Genomic DNA, 18,108 nt, shown 5'->3' with positions numbered 1-18,108 from the left:
GGGTAGCTACAGTAGCTGGAATCCAAGCCAATTACCACAGTTCAACAAGGACAAGTTCAGAGTCCTGCACTTAGGAAGGAAGAATCCCATGCACAGCTACAGGCTGGGGACAAGCAGCAGTTCTGCAGAAAAGGACCTGGGGATTACAGTGGACAAGAAGCTGGATATGAGTCAGCAGTGTGCGCCTGTTGCCAAGAAGGCCAACGGCATATTGGGCTATATTAGTAGGAGCATTGCCAGCAGATCGAGGGAAGTGATTATTCCCCTGTATTTGGCACTGGTGAGGCCACACCTGGAGTATTGCGTCCAGTTTTGGTCCCCCCACTACAGAAGGGATGTGGACAAATTGGAGAGAGCCCAGCAGAGGGCAACAAAAATGATTAGGGGTCTGGGGCACATGACTTACAAGGAGATGCTGAGGGAATTGGGGTTATTTAGTCTGCAGAAGAGAAGAGCGAGGGGGGATTTGATAGCAGTCTTCAACTACCTGAAGGGGGGTTCCAAAGAGGATGGAGCTAGGCTGTTCTCAGTGGTGGCAGATGACAGAACAAGAAGCAACGGTCTCAAGTTACTGTGGGCGAGGTCTAGGTTGGATATTAGGAAACACTATTTCACTGGAGGGTGGTGAAGCACTGGAATGGGTTACCTAGGGAGGTGGTGGAATCTCCATCCTTGGAGGTTTTTAAGGCCCAGCTTGACAAAGTCCTGGCTGGGATGATTTAGTTCAAGGGTTTCAAACACGTGGCCCGCGGGGCTATTTCCTGCAGCCCGCCAAGCAGCCCGCGCCCCCCCCCACCTACCTCCAGGCCAGGGTCGGGCAAACTACACCTGCGGGATTGCCCCCCTCGAGCCCCGCTCCACTCCCTGAAGTGGCTGGAACCACGCCCCTGAGGCCGGGGGGAGGGGGAGAAGAGGGGGGGAAAGCATAGGGCTCCATCCATGTGTTGCCCTGGCTTCTAGGCACCGCCCCCCCGCAGTTCCCATTGGCTGGGAATGGGGAACCATGGCCAATGGGAGCTTTGGCCCCCTCCTGCACCCCAACCCCCTGCCCTGAGTCCCCTGCTGCACCCCACACCCCAACCCCCTGCCCTGAGCCCCCTACGGCATCCCACACCCCTTCTGCACCCTGGGCCCCCTGCCTGCACCCCAACTCCCTGCCGCACCTCAACTCCCTGCCCTGAACCCCCGCCACACCCCTCTCATGCACCCTCTGGGGGCAGGGAGGGGGCGGAGTTGGGGTGGGGACTTCAGGGAAGGGGTTGGAAAGGGGGAAGGGAAGGGGTAGGAAGAGGCAGGGCCTCATGGACAGGGTGGAGTGGGGGCAGGACTGGGGGCAGCAAGAGGGTGGGTGTCAGTGATGCAGCCCTCAGGCCAATGAACTAGCCCTCATGTGGCCCTCGTGGTCATTTGCAGTTGAGACCCCTGATTTAGTTGGTGCTGGTCCTGCTTTGACCAGGGGATTGGACTAGAGGACCTCCTGGGGTCTCTTCCAACCCTAATATTCTATGATTCTAAACACACTGCAGCCCCTTCATTTAAATTAAACTTGACTCACTCAAAACAAAAATAAAATTAAATCCCTTTTAAAGCTTCACCTCAATTCATTCTGACAGAATAAATTGTTTTTAAACTGAACATTTTAGGATAGTAGCAACACATATTTGTTAAGTGACCTTTCTACAAGAATGCTCAAATGTTGTAGAAACAAACTGGCTAATATGCTTGTTAGCACTGCTAATTTTTCACAAAGAAAGCCATTCCAGAAATCGAATTTCCTGTTCATTTAAAATCACATGCATCTCTAGTAGTGTTTCACAATTCAGGCATATTTATGACTCAAGATTTTCAAGGACGATTCAAGGTTTTCAGAGTACTCCTATTCATTAACCCAGCAGGTGTTTGCAAGGACACTCAGCAACCTCAAAGCTTAAGATGAATTATATTGTTACTGAAGTACACCTACATGCTGATTGTCTCGGCAGCCTTGACTTACAAGAAAGAATGAGTAGTAACTGAGATAATATTTCATTAGACCAACTTCTGTTGGTGGAAAGTAAGCTTGTACTTTCTAACAACAGAAATTGGTCCAACAGAAGAGTCTACTTCACCTGCCTTGTGTCTTTCACATCCTGGGACCAAAGTGTGTACAACAACAGCACTGCAAAAAAAAGAATGAGATACTTTCAATATAAAAACTGATGCCAGACACACTGTACTAAACAGAACGACATTAATATGAGGTACCTTTTAGTTTGTGCTACTGTCTATATGGGGCAGTTACAGAGCAACACTTGCAAGTCACAGCAACACTTACAATTCTATATGGGGCACTTACAGAGCAATTCACGCTTGCATTGTCCGAAGAGGGCCACATGGACAAACAATAAGATAGTTGGCAACTCCATGTCAGCCATCAAGCTTGCGACCTTAAAGAACCAAGATAATAGAATTTAGGCATGCAGACAACTCCAGAGGTACCAAACCATTGTACTGCGTGGACTTGCAAAGAAAAATTACAGCAACTTCTGAGCCTAAATCAATGTGATGTTTCAAGTCTCTCATCAAGACATTTCCTTGAACCATAATTAGATAAATATATGTTGTACGGACTGTTCATAGAGCAGATGAGTAGGGAATTCTTAGACTAAGAATACACTTTTTTTTTTTTAATTCAGGCTAGAAAGGAATCCTTTGCAGCTTGCTAAAAATAAGGAGACATGTTCTTACAACGAAAGCTTCTCCGCCTACAAGGTAACATGCTTACTCTGGCAGCAATTTCACCACACCTGGTCTTTCAGGCCCTCTCCACAATACACACCTTTGGGAAATGTTTCCCAATGGTTTTAAACAAATATGTTTGCCTCACTTCTCAGAATGCAATCATGAACATTGCTCTACTCAATGGTTTTCCTTAACCAGCTTAGCTATAGTGCCAACAGGACTCTACAAAGTTTGCTGGAGAACCACTTCAGTCATTTTTCAGGCAGTCCCTGAATGCACAACACAATGCCAAACAACAACCAACTGCAAAGTGTCTACTTCCAACCTAGATATTAAATAGAAATTCAGGATGATTAAATATCCAAACACAGGTGTGTGTTTTATTCCATTCCATTATTTCACAATCCATTTTAAACAGAAGCCTTTGTTTTCCTCTTAAGCAGGTTGAGTCCTGTTTTTCTCTATTGATTTGTGAATTTAATCCTTTTAAGATGCTCCTTTAGGATGCATAGAGCTCATTTTGAAGTTGTCTGTGAAACAACAGTTTCCAGGGTCACTGTGCAAATGAGAAAGATTAGGCTGATAGCTCTCAAGATTGGTGGGAGTAGAAGTTTCCACATGTGTAATAAATGTACTTAATTTATATGTAGAATTCAGTCAAGCTCTTCCCCCATATAATGGCCTCTTTCACACGTCATAACTCACAGAATAATGTCCTACTATCCATGTATCTGTACTACATATTCCTTTCCGCATGGACAAGACAAACCAGCTCTGCCAAACACCCTTCTTCGGCAAAAACGGAGCACTGCAACTTTCTGTGCATTTCTGCAGCATTCAGGCCAGCTTCAGGAACATATGAAACTGGCTAGAAAAGATCTACTACTCCAGCACCTTGGGAAATACAGGGGAATTAGGCACCTTACATTAACAGAAGATTAAATTAGGTATCAATTATTTGTATTCCTGTAGCACCTAAAAGCCACAACTGAAATTAAGGCCTTATTGTGCTTGGCACTGTACGTACACAGTCAGAGAGAGTGCCTTACTCTCAAAGCTTAAAGCCTAAACAAACAGGACAGGCAAAGAGTGGGAAAGGGAGAAGGAATGTAAGGCTGTGTCTACACTGCTACTTTCAGCGCTAAAACTTTAGTCATTCAGGGGTGTGAAAAAACACCCCCTTGAGCGACAAAAGTTTTAGCACTGAAAAGCACCAGTATAGACAGCACTTTATCGCCGGGAACTGCGCTCCCAGCGATAAAGCTACCACCCCTTGTTCAGGGTGAGGGTTTGTTTTTGTTTTTAAATCACCAGGAGAGCTCTCTCCCTGGCGATAAAGCGTGTCTACACTGCCTGTGTCACAGTGCAGTTGTGGCAGCACTGCCGCGGCCACACTGTAACGTCGTTAGTGTAGACATACCCTAACATACAAGCAGAGTGAACAATGTGATGACTAGAAGAGTCATGTTAGCGTCAAAGTTCGGAATTTGTACTTAGTTTTATTTGTTTGGGGGGTTGGGTTTTGTTAGGAGCAGGCTAGTTAAATGGCAAGACAAGTATTCTCTCCCTTTCTTTTTAAGGGAGGAAGAGAGGGAAGAGGTTTAAAGAAAAACCTCTTAGCCCCTACAGCTACAAAGATAGCCTTACATACAAATTAATCCACTGCTGTTGTCCCAAGTCTGCAGAGACCCACTCCGCCCCTGCTCTGAGCTTTGTTGATAAAACCCGAGCCAGTTTTCCTGCTGCTATATAGAATCATTGGTTCTCATTAGTTCCATTCTTTGGCAACTAGTGTATAAAAGTAGGAGCAGCAGAAGAGGCAAGCACTATTCAGTCCGAAAATGGACCAAACGGGCATGGTAAAGCAGTAGGATGTACATTCAGCAAACTGAGGAAGGAAAAGACTGAAGTCACCCCATATATTTCAGCAGCTGCTAGAAGACTTGGTGGTGGGGATGGATAGTAGGCGAGTGGACACAGTCACCTTTAGCTCTTCCCACAGAGGCCACATCAGCAGCTCTCAAGACACTGCTGAAGGAGATGGCAGCAAGACAGCTGAGGCAGTCTCTCTGGAAGCCTCCCAACCCATCCGAGACAAACTACCAGATCTCTTTCCACTGGCACAGTGGCCCTGGGAGAGCACAGGAGTAGAGCTCCTTCCCATCACAGCAGCAACAAAGGAGAATAAGGAAGTAGGCCTGCGTCTGGGTTTAGCTACAACCAGGGATGTCACACAGAGCATGACATCACCCGCAGTGATGTGACTCCTCAGTAATCACTGACATGAAAACTTCACTAAACCATGATGGGATATCCTCATTAGTGCTGAATGTAATAATCAGCCTCCTGGCTTTTGTGAGGGGACCACATTGAGGGAGGGGAGGAGAGAGAAAGTAGGTCAAGCGCAATCCAATCTTTTGTCCTTTGATGGCACAGACTGCTGCAACTTTCTGTCCTAACTGCAACCCACTTACTGAGATCAGGAATGAGACTACAAACCCATTTCACATAAGTCATCCAAACTGCCAGCAGATCATAACCACTTTCAGTCGCTACCAGCCCACATTTTATTTGAACCTGCATCTTGAGGTGAAAAGGCTCCATTATCTTGTAGCAGCTTCAGCAATTACTAACACAATAAAAGGAATATTAGAGAAGTAGTCGATGCATTTTTAGCTGTCTTTTAATGAAGTTTAGCAGCTAGTAAAAGGGAGGATGACCAAGATCATGTGTCCATTCAGCTTTACATAAAACCCTAGCAAGTGCCATGCAGCCCACGTTCTGGAAATCTATGCCTAATCCCAAATCATACCATCTTGCTCACCCATGCCTGTATTTCACATGGACTTTTCAATCAGACTCCTGCCTCATTCTGTCTGTAACATTTGCTGTTCACTGTACTATTTATATGCCTGATTCCACTATCAAAAATGAGTGGTTACTCAAGTGGAAACAACGGTAACCTCACAACAACACAGCTACCAAGTTGCATCACCTCTGTATTTACAAGAGCAGACAAAGTTGAAACAACAATAGTGCAAGTATTACAATATCATCTATAAATATCGTATATCACTAGCATGTTATAATTTAAGCAACAACACGGTTTCACGCAGATTATGGACCGTCCAATCACCTCTGTGTGGTTTTTCTTCCAATGTAAGCAGAAAAAAAGGGGAAACTAAAAACAGCTATAGGATGCAAAATTCTGTAAAGAACATCCCAAGATTAAGGACAAAGATTGGTCTTGATTTTCCATTGCTTTGCACTTTGTGCAGTCTTTTATATTTATACAAAAGGAGCTTCACACACTACCATTCTGATCTGGTAGCATTTTTGTACAGGTGTAAGTGACTACACAACGTATAAACAATGGAGAATCAGCAAGTGATGGAAAGAGCGCTACACTTGTTTATCTTTCAAATGAATACACTTAGTAGATACAACACACTCCTAGGGATAACTATGGCATTACATAGCAAGGTTTTCCTTTTATAATTTATGAAGAGATGAAAGTGACTACTGCCAAGGAGAAACAAACATCTGGCGGATAACATTCATATACTGAATACAATTTTTGAAGCAGCAATAGGAACTGTGCTCCTTGCATGTGAATGTGTGTGCTGACAAGTGATCTACCCTTTGGCTATTCTCCAGTCAGCCACAAGACAACATGAAGAAAAAAATCCCCACAGGAAAGTCTCTCAGACATTTTTATACAGAGTATGTGTGAGAAACCTCGAGATACAAAAAATAATAATAAATAAATAAATCAGTGTATGTCCTCTATCTAAAGACAATGCAGAATTATTAATTTTGAAGAAAGTTTTCCCTATATTTAGGCATTCAGAGGTCATATACATGAATATTTTACACAAAACAGAATGAATTTCACCAGCTGGAAGAGGTACAGTGCATAATTCACCTTGAAATCACAGGGTTTAATCCACTGAGATTTCTGTGTGCCTTGGGGTCTTTGTTTTTCTCAAGCAACACAGGAAGAATTTAAAGATCTGTCAGTTTTCATCTGAAAATTCCATTCCTAATTTGGATTAGCTGGTAACCTAAAAATACCAACCATTAATCTCAGAAGTCATGAGCTCATGTACCCCAGAAAGTCCTGAACAAACCACTAACCAAAGGAAACAATGTCAGACTCCAATCATATCACTCTGGAGCAGCATCAAACTTTTTATTTCAGAGCTGTCACATCATAATTATTTCTTATGGTTCCTACATGAATTATTAGAAACAGAAGAGCTCTTTGTTTATACAGAGACTGACACCAAAAATCGCATTTCAGTATAATTTTAGTCTTAAAATATAATTTAAAAAAATAAATAGTTTAGCTACAGCTGTTGGGAGACATATGCCTCTTAGTGCAGCTCTGCTGCCAACAACAACAAAAAAAAAGAGTCTCCCATCCTGCTCCAGGGGTTCTAAAAACAGGCATAATATAATACAGTACACTGAAACTTGACAATAAAATCTGTTTCCCCATCAACTTTGTGTCGTATCCCACCTTCCAATAACTAGATTGATTTGCTGCATATCGGCTCATTAGGGCCCTGATCCTGCAAACATCTATGCATGTTAACAATCCCACTGAAGTACAACATAAAAAAAAATGTTAATTTCTGGTAGTTTTAGATCTTCAGTATATTTAATCTGTCCTGCAAAATGACAAATCTGGAGAAACTTGTTCTTAGTATTAGAATGAATAGACTCTGCTCCTTTTTTTGGTCTAAATGACATTGCAAAGTCTATAGACTCATTTAAATTGAAGTTTTATATGAACTTTGTAAGTCTTATGTATGGTCCTGTTCTTGTCCTCCAGCAACATAATTCCCTAAAGGAACATGCCGGCAAGCACAAAGGGAAGAAGATGTGAAACAGTGCTCATAGGAAGAATTTTTAAACAAATAGGAAGAACACTCAATTGTAGTTTGTGTCTGTAAGAAAACGGTCAACTTTAGAAAACAGGATTTCTCTGTCTAGAAGGATGGGAGGGAGCTCAATTATCCAGAGCCATGACATTTTGGGAGATTAATTATTTATTGACAAATATGTTGCCAAAATAAAACATGTAATATAACAAACTACAGAAAACCTCTACTAAACACATCCCTTCTTTCTGCAAACGCATCATAATCATAAATCAAATATTATTTAGAATTGTTTTGCAGTGACATTTATGAGCTATGTGGATGAATGACTTAAGTCTGTTTAAGACAAAAAACTAGCGGGCAAGGAAAGTGGTTTGACTGACAAGTACTTAGACAATACCTTATCCAACTCTTTGCTATGCAACATTAAACCTCTTGTATTAAGAATTATCACTATTGCCTCTGTATATGTCCTGCTCTGTAGCCTGTTCATCACTTTCTCATATGCCCATGACTAAATTATACTTATGCCAATCACAGCTTTAGGGGCAGGCAACTTCCTGACTCTCAAAATGATCCATTCAGCTAACTGTTAATCCAATCTACAAGCCAGCTCTAATCACAGGAAAGATGTTTCACAAATTGGAAGGATCATTTTAAACATTGTGAAGAGATAGCTGAAAACCCTGATGCTAAAGATGGGTTCACTTGTTCCCTAAAGAACATATTTATCATCCCCATCTTGAGAACATGTGCTAAGTACTAGGAGGGGCAGACAAGCAGCTGAAGGTGGTATAGCCATACCAGAGGAAGTGGCAAAATAGCCAGGGTTACCCCCTCCTTCTCCACCCTGCAACACCTCCTGGGACCTAGAACTGTGTTCACGCCAGCTTTCTCCTGCCCCTCGCTCAGTCTATTCAACCCGGACAACAGTCAACCTGTCTCCATGTTCTCTCCTTTTTCCTTACCTCTTCACTTTAATGCCCTCTCTCGTTTCCTTTGTCTGATCCCCTTCCAACAAAACGCCACCCTAAAAAAACAAACAAGCCAACCAGCAAAAAAAACCTGTGGTATTAGTATGTTTGCAGATCGCCACATTGCTCACTTTCATTGCATGTTATATCAGTTCTCAATATCTGAGAAACACAGGTCAAAAATGTTTTAAACTCAACATTAATTCAGACCAGATATATTGTGTGCCCGTCATTCCAAAGTTGCCAGGATCTCTCTGCCTGAGGGCTAGTCTACACTGGCAACGCTAAAGCTCTCCTAGCGCTCTAAAAAAAACCCACCTCCATGAGGGGCACGGCTGGTGCACTGTTTACACTGGTGCTTTACAGCACTGAAACTTGCGCTCAGTTTTGTTTTTGCAGCGCTGTAAATTGCCAGAGTAGACAAGCCCTTATATTGGGAGAAGATTCAATAAAAGCAGTTTTGTAATTTGAACTTAACTAAATAATAACTTAAATGTGGGTGTCATTGGAAATGGACAACACAAGATGCATCTAAAAGGGTTTACTTGTTGGGGTGCTAGAAATTGCATGTGCCAGCAATGAGGACTATTAACAGTGGAACACTAATTTTAATTATAAAGAACCAAGTTAAAATATTTCAGACCAGCTAGTCAATTTTCATAAAATTAAAATTAAGATTTTTATTTTATTTAAAAAAAATACTACCCAGAACCTCAAGCTGAAATATGACTATTTCAGCAATCTTCTAACTTTTAGTTACTGCTCAGGGTTTGACAAACTGTGAATGGGTGGTAACATGACTATGTACTGTATGGCTCTGTGGACTGCTGTTTACCCATCTTAGGATGAGATATTATTGATTGGAATTTGCTTCTCTACTAACAACATAGGAAAGGTAAGTGTCTTTTCACACTTGTACCTTGCCGTCAGTTCAAAATGGAATAGTCACCATTTAAAAGAAGCTTTTCATGTTCCCAAACAGCAGAATGTACTTCTTTAAAGAAGTTAATAGCTACAGCAGCTGAATGGGCAAACATTTAAACATCTCTAAGGTGTTTCTGAAATAGCGCTTGCTTATTTGTTATGATCAAACTCCATCAATTATTAATCCATTTGAAGTTAGAATAACTTTTTGGCAGACAAAAAAGGCTCCATAAAAATCTCTTTGTTCTAACAACTATGAAGCACTAACTAAAGTTTTCACGACTCTAAATCCTTTTCCAACTGGCAATATTAAAACATTGATAAAATCTTTTATAAAATAGAAATGTTCTTAACATCAAGTCAAGTCAGTCAAGTTAGCAAAAAACATTTACCCAAGCACACACTAATGACTTCCATGGTCTTCATCCTGAAAACAAACATTAGTGCTTGGGTGTTACAGTTGTTCTGGAGAAAAACACAGATATAGGAGCAGCTTAGTACTAGTAACAAATCTGTGACTTCATCAACACTGTGTGATACAAGCTCTCGCACAGATCTACACCAGAAGACAAACCCCAGGAAGGAATTCATTTCATTATTTTCTGCTGGCAAAAACACATTAAATATTTTTAATAGGAGAGTGGATTCTTAACATTAGGGAGAAGAATGGCGTTTCAAGATGCACTTAGCTAACAGATCAGTTAAGAGTAGCATTGCTCTAAGCAGAGGAAGGAAATAAAAGGGAGGTGGTGACCACCATAGTGACAAGTGTAGCATAAAAAAGTACAGCCTATCCACATAAATCATTTTAAAAACCTTCCTACGTCCTTAACACTATTGCCAGAGGATCAAAATTTTGAACTTCAACACGTTATACTGGGGTAGAGGTGTATGTGACAATGGTTTCCAATCAAATGCCTGTAATAAAATTAATGGTGGCTTCATAATCTCCTCTACCCAAAGATTCTGATGATGTGTCAACTGCAAATTTACCTATTTCATTGGCTGATTTATCGCGCAATTCCAGTTATATATATAATGCAATTAGCAGTCAGCATACCCCTGTAGTCCTAACTGCAGAGCCATGTAGACAAACCCTCAGTTGCATGGAGGATGACTATGATTCATTCAATGTTATATGCATATTTCAATATTAAGTATTTGTTTAAAATAAGATTATTGTTGTGTTACAGCTGATATAACTATAGCTACACTTTAGTAACAAAAGCATATCCTTCAACAGTTGAACGAGGACTGTAATAAGTTTATGATAATCATGCTTGGAAGCATTAGATTTTTATCAGTAAATGTCAGTAAAAATCAATTTCACCAAACACATGCAAACAGATGAAAAAAATCTTTCCATTGATAACTGAAATTTACATATAGGCAACGTAAGAAAAATACTGCTTGATATCTTACTAGAGTTTGATTTAAGGATACTTACTTTGTATGTTTTGACACCAGATGCTGACAGTTTGTATTTTAACAGTTATAAAGTTCTATTTTTTTTAATCTCCGTGTCTGTTAAATTATTAGTCTGACCCCTGCATAATTTCCCATTACTGTGACACTTTAAAAATCGATACAAATATTTTTAAAATGCTTAAAATATACAGATATTACCTAACAAAATTACAAAAAATAAAATTCTGCAAAGCATAATTATAATATTGTTCTTTTCTCTATGTATGATGCATTCCTTTGAAGCAAATCATACTGCATGTCATTACAAGGGAACACAGAACAACCTAGTTTGGAATTTGGTAGCTTGTAAATAGAGAAAACAACTGTTTAGATGCAAGTGCAAGACTTCGACCGGAAACGAGTATGCATCCACCATTTTGCTCCCAGTAACAACAGAAATTATAACCACATTTCTATGGTCTGCTTTTAGCAATTTTTACTGATACAACAACAACTGATCCTCTCAGGGAACATAATCCGGCATCATGATGCTGAATGGTCACATCACTATACATTATATGGCATAATCCATTTATTAAACAAGAATTATAAAAGCTTGCTTATTCCCTGACAATAAGCAAAACATTTTATATAATTTTGTCATACCTTTTCTTTCCTTTTGATTAATTTCACACTTAATAATGGACATGAATTCTTTGAGTAATGATGTCTGTAACAGACTAAATCACCTCACCCTGCATCAATGTGCTGGGGCACACAGAACCCACATGTCATGCAATGGAAGGGAACAGCTAGTAATACAGCAGGGCTGGAGGAGTATGATTGGCTGTTCTTGTTCAGGAAAAATAATGTCTCTGGAGAATGGCCTGATAGCAGAAATGCTGCATATTTATGTGCCTGCAAGTAATATTTGGAAAAGCTTTAAATACACTTAAAGTTTGTCTCTGAATAATTACTACTTGAACATTTAAACGTCACTGTTGCAATCTCTAAAGGTATCCCAAACAGTCTTCTTGTAATAGCAGAGAATCACTTGTAAAAAGCCATATCCTACCAGAAGAAGATTTTAAAAAAGCAAAAGAGATTTTGCCTTTGGAAGCCATTTATGAAACTGATATTTTCATTAGAAAAAGTTAATAGCAACATGGGTCATTTACCCAACTCAATGTTTAGGAAACTGAAAATTTGGCTGGTTTTTTAATATAAGCCACCTGTTGTGGTTTACAGGACTCAACAGACCATGAAATTATGTCAGCTGTACAGAATATCATAGTGAAAATTCTACTTAAATCAACTATTATATACTCTACTTCCAATCGGAAATCAGGTATGTCAACTATACTGTAGCTAAGTCTTTCAGATAATCATTATGCTCATAATAAAATACAGCTATAAACTGTAGTTCAAAATATAGCTATGAACTATTACTCCTTGACAATGTTTTTAATTTTTGTCTTTGCTTCCAATTAATAAAGGGAAACTGCAATATGAAAAGGAGATATTTTAAATCATTATCTAAATACAAGGAAGAATAATTATTTTTCAAACATCCCTATAGGTAAGAGGCAGTTCTGCTGGCAGCAGGATGATATAGGATAGGGCACAGAAAATGCAGCTCAGAATACATTTCTAAAGAAGAAAATTTCTATAGCACAAAACTGACTGCTGATTACCATGCTGACCAGTGTTTTCTCGTTACTACCATATCCTCCCACCAGCAGTTTACCGTTTCTACACCTACTGCCGTATAGTCTTATCCTTAGATTACAAAACTCAACAGGGCAGGGACCCTCGTTTGGCAATATGCCCTTATAGCACCTAGCACAATAGTGCTGTAAGCCATAACTGGGGACCATAGGCAGTACCATAATAAAAAAAACAATACAATCAAAAGCTTGCTAGGCACTTTACAGGCAGTAAGAGGACTGGCTTCCTCCTATAAAGTTCACAATCTTGCAATGCGAAGGATATTATAAACACACACTGCCTTATTTCTACTGTGTTCAATAAGGAGCTGTATTCCCTTTGTCCTGTTTGACTGGAGTTACTGCTGGGAAGCATCAGTGGAATGGCAGCTCCCACTAAGAGACCAATTACAGTTACGACTATAATGAAACAGTGACAGGTATTTCTAACCACTGTTTTGAAGACTCATACTGAATACACGAGACGGCGTACAATAAAGATTTCATTGGGAAGTGTGTAGGGAATGCACATTACTCGCAAGAGCTTATGCAGGCCTCCCAAGCTCATGGCAATAAAGCATTTATATCATACCACACCAGAATATATATTTTGCTTACACCACATTTTACAGAGATAAAAGCCTGTGGTGCTTCCCGGAGGGCACACAGACTTGTGAGGCACTTTGCTACCACCTGCCCTAGTATGAGGACGCCTTGTCTGTGCCTGCCACAGGTCAGCTCCTCAACTTCGCTGGCCACAGGCAAAACAATCCCTCCCCTCTAGATCCACACAGGGCCCCACTCACTCTCATCCAGGTTAGCAATAGACAGGCTCCAACCCCTGAGCCCTACAAGCATCTCCCTGCTCCACTGGACACTCACAGTATTCACAGATTTTCTGCTTCCACACAAGCAGTACATCTTGGCTTACTGCTTACACTTCCAACACACAATTTCAACGTGCGTACAGAAGAATGTCAGAGTTACGGACAGCAGAGTTAGCAACTAACCAGACATCACAACACACCTCATTTGGAACTGGAAGTACGCAATCAGGCAGCAGCAGATAGAGGAAAAAAAGCAAATACAATACAGTACTACAGCAGTTCTCAAACTGTGGATTGGGACCCCACAGTCGGTCACGACCCATTTTAATGGGATTGTTGGGGCCAGCATTAGACTTGCTGGGACCCAGGGCTGAAGCCTGAGCTCCACCCACACCTAGGGTGGCGAGGCTCAGGCCCCCCACTCCCCAGATCATGTAGTAACTTTGTTATCATAAGGGGGTGGCAGTGCAATGAAGCTTGAGAACCCCTGAAGTACTGTGTTAAACCTAAACTACTAAAAAATAAAGGGAAAGCAGCATTTTTCTTCTGCACAGTAAAATTTCAAAGCTAAATTAATTCAATGTTCAGTTGTAAACTTCTGAAAGAACAACCATAATGTTTTGTTCAGAGTTATGAACATTTCAGAGTTTTGAACAACCTCCATTCCCAAGGTGTTCATAATTGAGAGTCTACTGTATAGTGAAATAAGAAAAAGTTTATGTAACAAGGTACAGAACATAAGAATGGCCATACTCAGTCAGACCAAAGTCCATCCAGCCCTGTATCCCGTCTACTGACAGTGGCCAGTGCCAGGTGCCCCAGAGGGAGTGAACCTAACACACCTGCCCCTGAAATTTCCACTGCTTGCATCCGAAGAAGTGGGTATTCACCCACGAAAGCTCATGCTGCAAAACGTCTGTTAGTCTATAAGGTGCCACAGGATTCTTTGCTGCTTCTACAGAACCAGACTAACACGGCTACCCCTCTGATACCTAACAGGTTATGATCAAGTGATCTCTCTCCTGCCATCCATCTCCACCCTCTGACAAACAGAGGCTAGGGACACCATTCCTTATCCATCCCGGCTGATAGCCATTAATGGACTTGACCTCCATGAATTTATCTAGTTCTCTTTTAAACCGTGTTATAAGATTCAAGTGACAGCAAGTAGTAGTACTGGAAACAAATTTTACATACAAAATAAAATCATAGCCCACATTCAAGAACTTAGATTTACTTAACAAGATACTTTCACGTCTTATAGAGCAACGTGCAGCGAAAGTCCCTCCAGAATTTTGCAGCTAGGCTTGGCTGTGATCTTCTGTTCATGAGACAAGTCATGGTGTCAGCTTGATTCCCCAGTGAAGGGTCCAGATTTTTCTGTTTGCACCTCCAGACATGGCAGAACAATCCATTGTCCTTATTCATAAACAGGTCACCTCCTGCCAGCTGTTTTTCCTTGTAGATTTTGCAATCTGATTCAGCATCTGGATCAGTATGCAAACAGGTCTGTTGTGAGACATGCAATATACGACAGCCAGGGAGATAAGCGTGTTACTCTCTGTCTGGAAGGAACTTGTCCGAGATATGTCACATCCTGATTACCTGCCTTAAGAACATAATTTTCAGAATAAACACAACTCCTTAAATATTATTTATATATGTATTTTGCAATGACAAATGACCACAAGTGGGCTATTGGCCCTCAGACACCTCACAGGCCACCCTTTAATGGAAAATTATGCATATATCTGACTCGGGGGATGCCTGTAAAACTCTATGCACCCTTGGGCCCTCTGCTAGTTGGGACCAAGAAGTCCCCTAGGTCACCAAGACATTTTAGAAGCATTAGAGTTCTATAATTTACCAAGATTATTTTTCTTATCCTCCTGCATGTAAAGCCAGATGACAGAGTCATCTGTAGCGTCCTTAGAGGAGAGGAAAAGTAACTAATATATGTTAAAATTATCTTAAAGTTTCTTCAGATGTCAATGTTAAGGTCCAATCTCTCATAACCAGCCAAGGCTAGAAGAAAATGCTTTGTACTACTTGAAATGGGACGATGCCCAATTCTAAACTGTTCCTATTTCTAGCCTGGGTGATTTATGATATCCTGTCAAGGCAGATTATTTTATCTAAGAGTACTTGGGTGGAAGGGCAGTGGGGAGGTCTACATTTTGAAGGTAAGGAGAAACATTTTAATTTTTTTAAATGCAACTTTTTGAAAGCCACTCAGAAATTTGAAGCATTGGAAAGAGTCTTGGTGGAAATTAATTAGTGGACTGAGTATAGGTGAGATGGGTAAGGGGCATGATAAATTCATCATACAGATAATCACCATCTGTGTTTTAAACTTCTAAATGTGACGGGACTTAAAACACCTATGCCACGCACTTATACTACACAATTAACTGTTAAGTGCCCAATCTAAATCCCTGCAAAAAACCTGAGTAAATGTTTGTTTTGGTGTGCATTATTCTTATAATGATTACCTGCTAATCTGCCAATTTGTATTGGACCTTCCAGTATGAATTAACAAGTTTCTACTGTGTACTCCTGTAAAGGCATAAATGCAGAATGAGTGAGAAGGTGGATTAACAGGATTCAGTTACTGAATGCAAAGCCAAAGTCAGTTATCTCAACTTCTTGAGCTCCCATGTTGGGTCTCCTGGTACAAATCCCATTGTTGGCAGGAGCCTGTGCCGATACTACCAGAGCCCAAAAGTTAAACTGAATCAGTGTTCAAACAAACTGTTCACAACACTGACTTCTTGTCACCATAATATGACTTCTCGTTAAAAAGTGCAAAGGGAAAAATATTTCAGTCCTTTCCCTTACACCACCCAACACCCCATATGCCAAGATTTTCAGAAGTGACTAGAGATTCAAGGTGCACTATGTAAGACACCTTAGAGGAGACAAATTTTCATAAAGTATTAATCGCCCCACCCTCTGAAAGTCAGGCCTTGTTACGATGTCTCAGATAAGGGACCCAAAATCTGAGGCACCCAAAATCATTAGCCACATATGGAAATCCATCTCCCCACCTCCTTTAAAAACAAGCAAAACAAAACAGTCGTTTTTAAAGCAGAGGAATATGCACTTCTCTACATATGACATGCAGATACAGGAAATAGAAGTCTTCAATCCTAGCAAGAGACTAAGTAACTACTGAAATTTTATCTGCACATAGAAAATTAAGACAAAATTTTCTTATTATTGAGTAGATTAATGCTCACAAAGTGCTATAAAAATGAAAAGCACTTTATATACTATTATTAAATTTAAAAAAATATGTTAAATGTGAAAACACAATGTATCACATGCAAAAACAGTCAAACAATTTCTAAAAACAAATCTCAGACAAGTGACAACTAAATCATCCTGAGACTAATAAAACGAACAAGTGATATATTTCGCTTCATTGCATCCTCTTCTTTCTAGAGATGGAGTTCCTTCAAATGTGGGAAGTTAAAGTAGAACCACCTTATTTAGTATATGTGATTTAAAAAAAAAAAAATCCCATCTCTACCAGGAAATGAGGGCACACTTTTCTCCCTCCACACAGATGACCTGCTTTAAATAGTCTTATATAACTATAAATGAGGTTAGATTTGTCTTATCGCATATTTGCACTTATATTTTTCAGTCTGCACCACATTCACATGTGTTAAAAATTTCCCGGAACTTGTTCAGCTAAAATGATCTAACAAGCTGAGGTGGGTCACAATCACTTGTACTCACTGGGACAAAGCTGGTGCTCATTAAAAGCAGAAATGATCCCTTTAAGTTTCATGAAGAATGAGCATGCTCGCTCTCTCTGGTATATTTTATTTTGAGAGCAGAGCAGCCATTCTCTCCTAGGAAGAGAACACAAGCCATCCCTGAGGCATTATCAACAAACTAACAGAGCATTTCCCCAAACCAGGTGGTTTCCAAGCAACAAGCAGAAGTGGATGTGTTTCAGCACTGGGTGAAGTGGATGACATTTCTCTTGCCTACCTCCATAAGGGTACTGCGAGGCTTAATTAGTGTTTGAAAAGCTTTTAGCTACTGTAATTGAAAGCCCTAAATATTTTGTAATTCCAGAATAGTTTAGGGTTTTGTTGTTGTTGTTAGTACATAGTGGGAGGGGGAGAGAAGAGAGAAATGGCCCTTTCAGAAGCTTTCTTGTAGCATTATCAGCAGACTGCCCTAAAGGACCATACTGAGGACCATTATTAAGAAAAAGCACAGTCAAGTATCCGTGTGTGAGAGGTAAACTGAACAGAAAGAACATCTCAACAAACTGCAGCAGCAGGAAGTCACCTAAAACTTCCCTTTGGCAGACATTACCCATCTCCTCTAGGGCTTTGTTTACACTAGAAAACTTCATAGCCATGTTACAGCAGCTGCCAACAATGTGCAGTGGCAGTAGTAGTAACAAGAATATACATGTTAAGGGGTTTTTACCACTGCATCATAAAAACCTCTCAGCAAGTTATGACACAGTGATGCCTGCTCCTGCCTATACTAGTAGATTAGCTATTGTTGCTGTAACATGGGTACTAATTTTTCCAGAGCTCATGCATCCTAGAATTAAAGGAACAGCCACAGCCCTAAATGGATGTAACCAACTGCAAACTGGTTCTCTGGTAGCCCAACATCAAAAAGTCCTCTTGAA

The sequence above is a fragment of the Mauremys mutica genome, chromosome 10 (genome assembly GCF_020497125.1).
Source record: "Mauremys mutica isolate MM-2020 ecotype Southern chromosome 10, ASM2049712v1, whole genome shotgun sequence".
NCBI lineage: Eukaryota > Metazoa > Chordata > Testudines > Geoemydidae > Mauremys > Mauremys mutica.
This window is presented reverse-complemented; position numbering follows the sequence as displayed.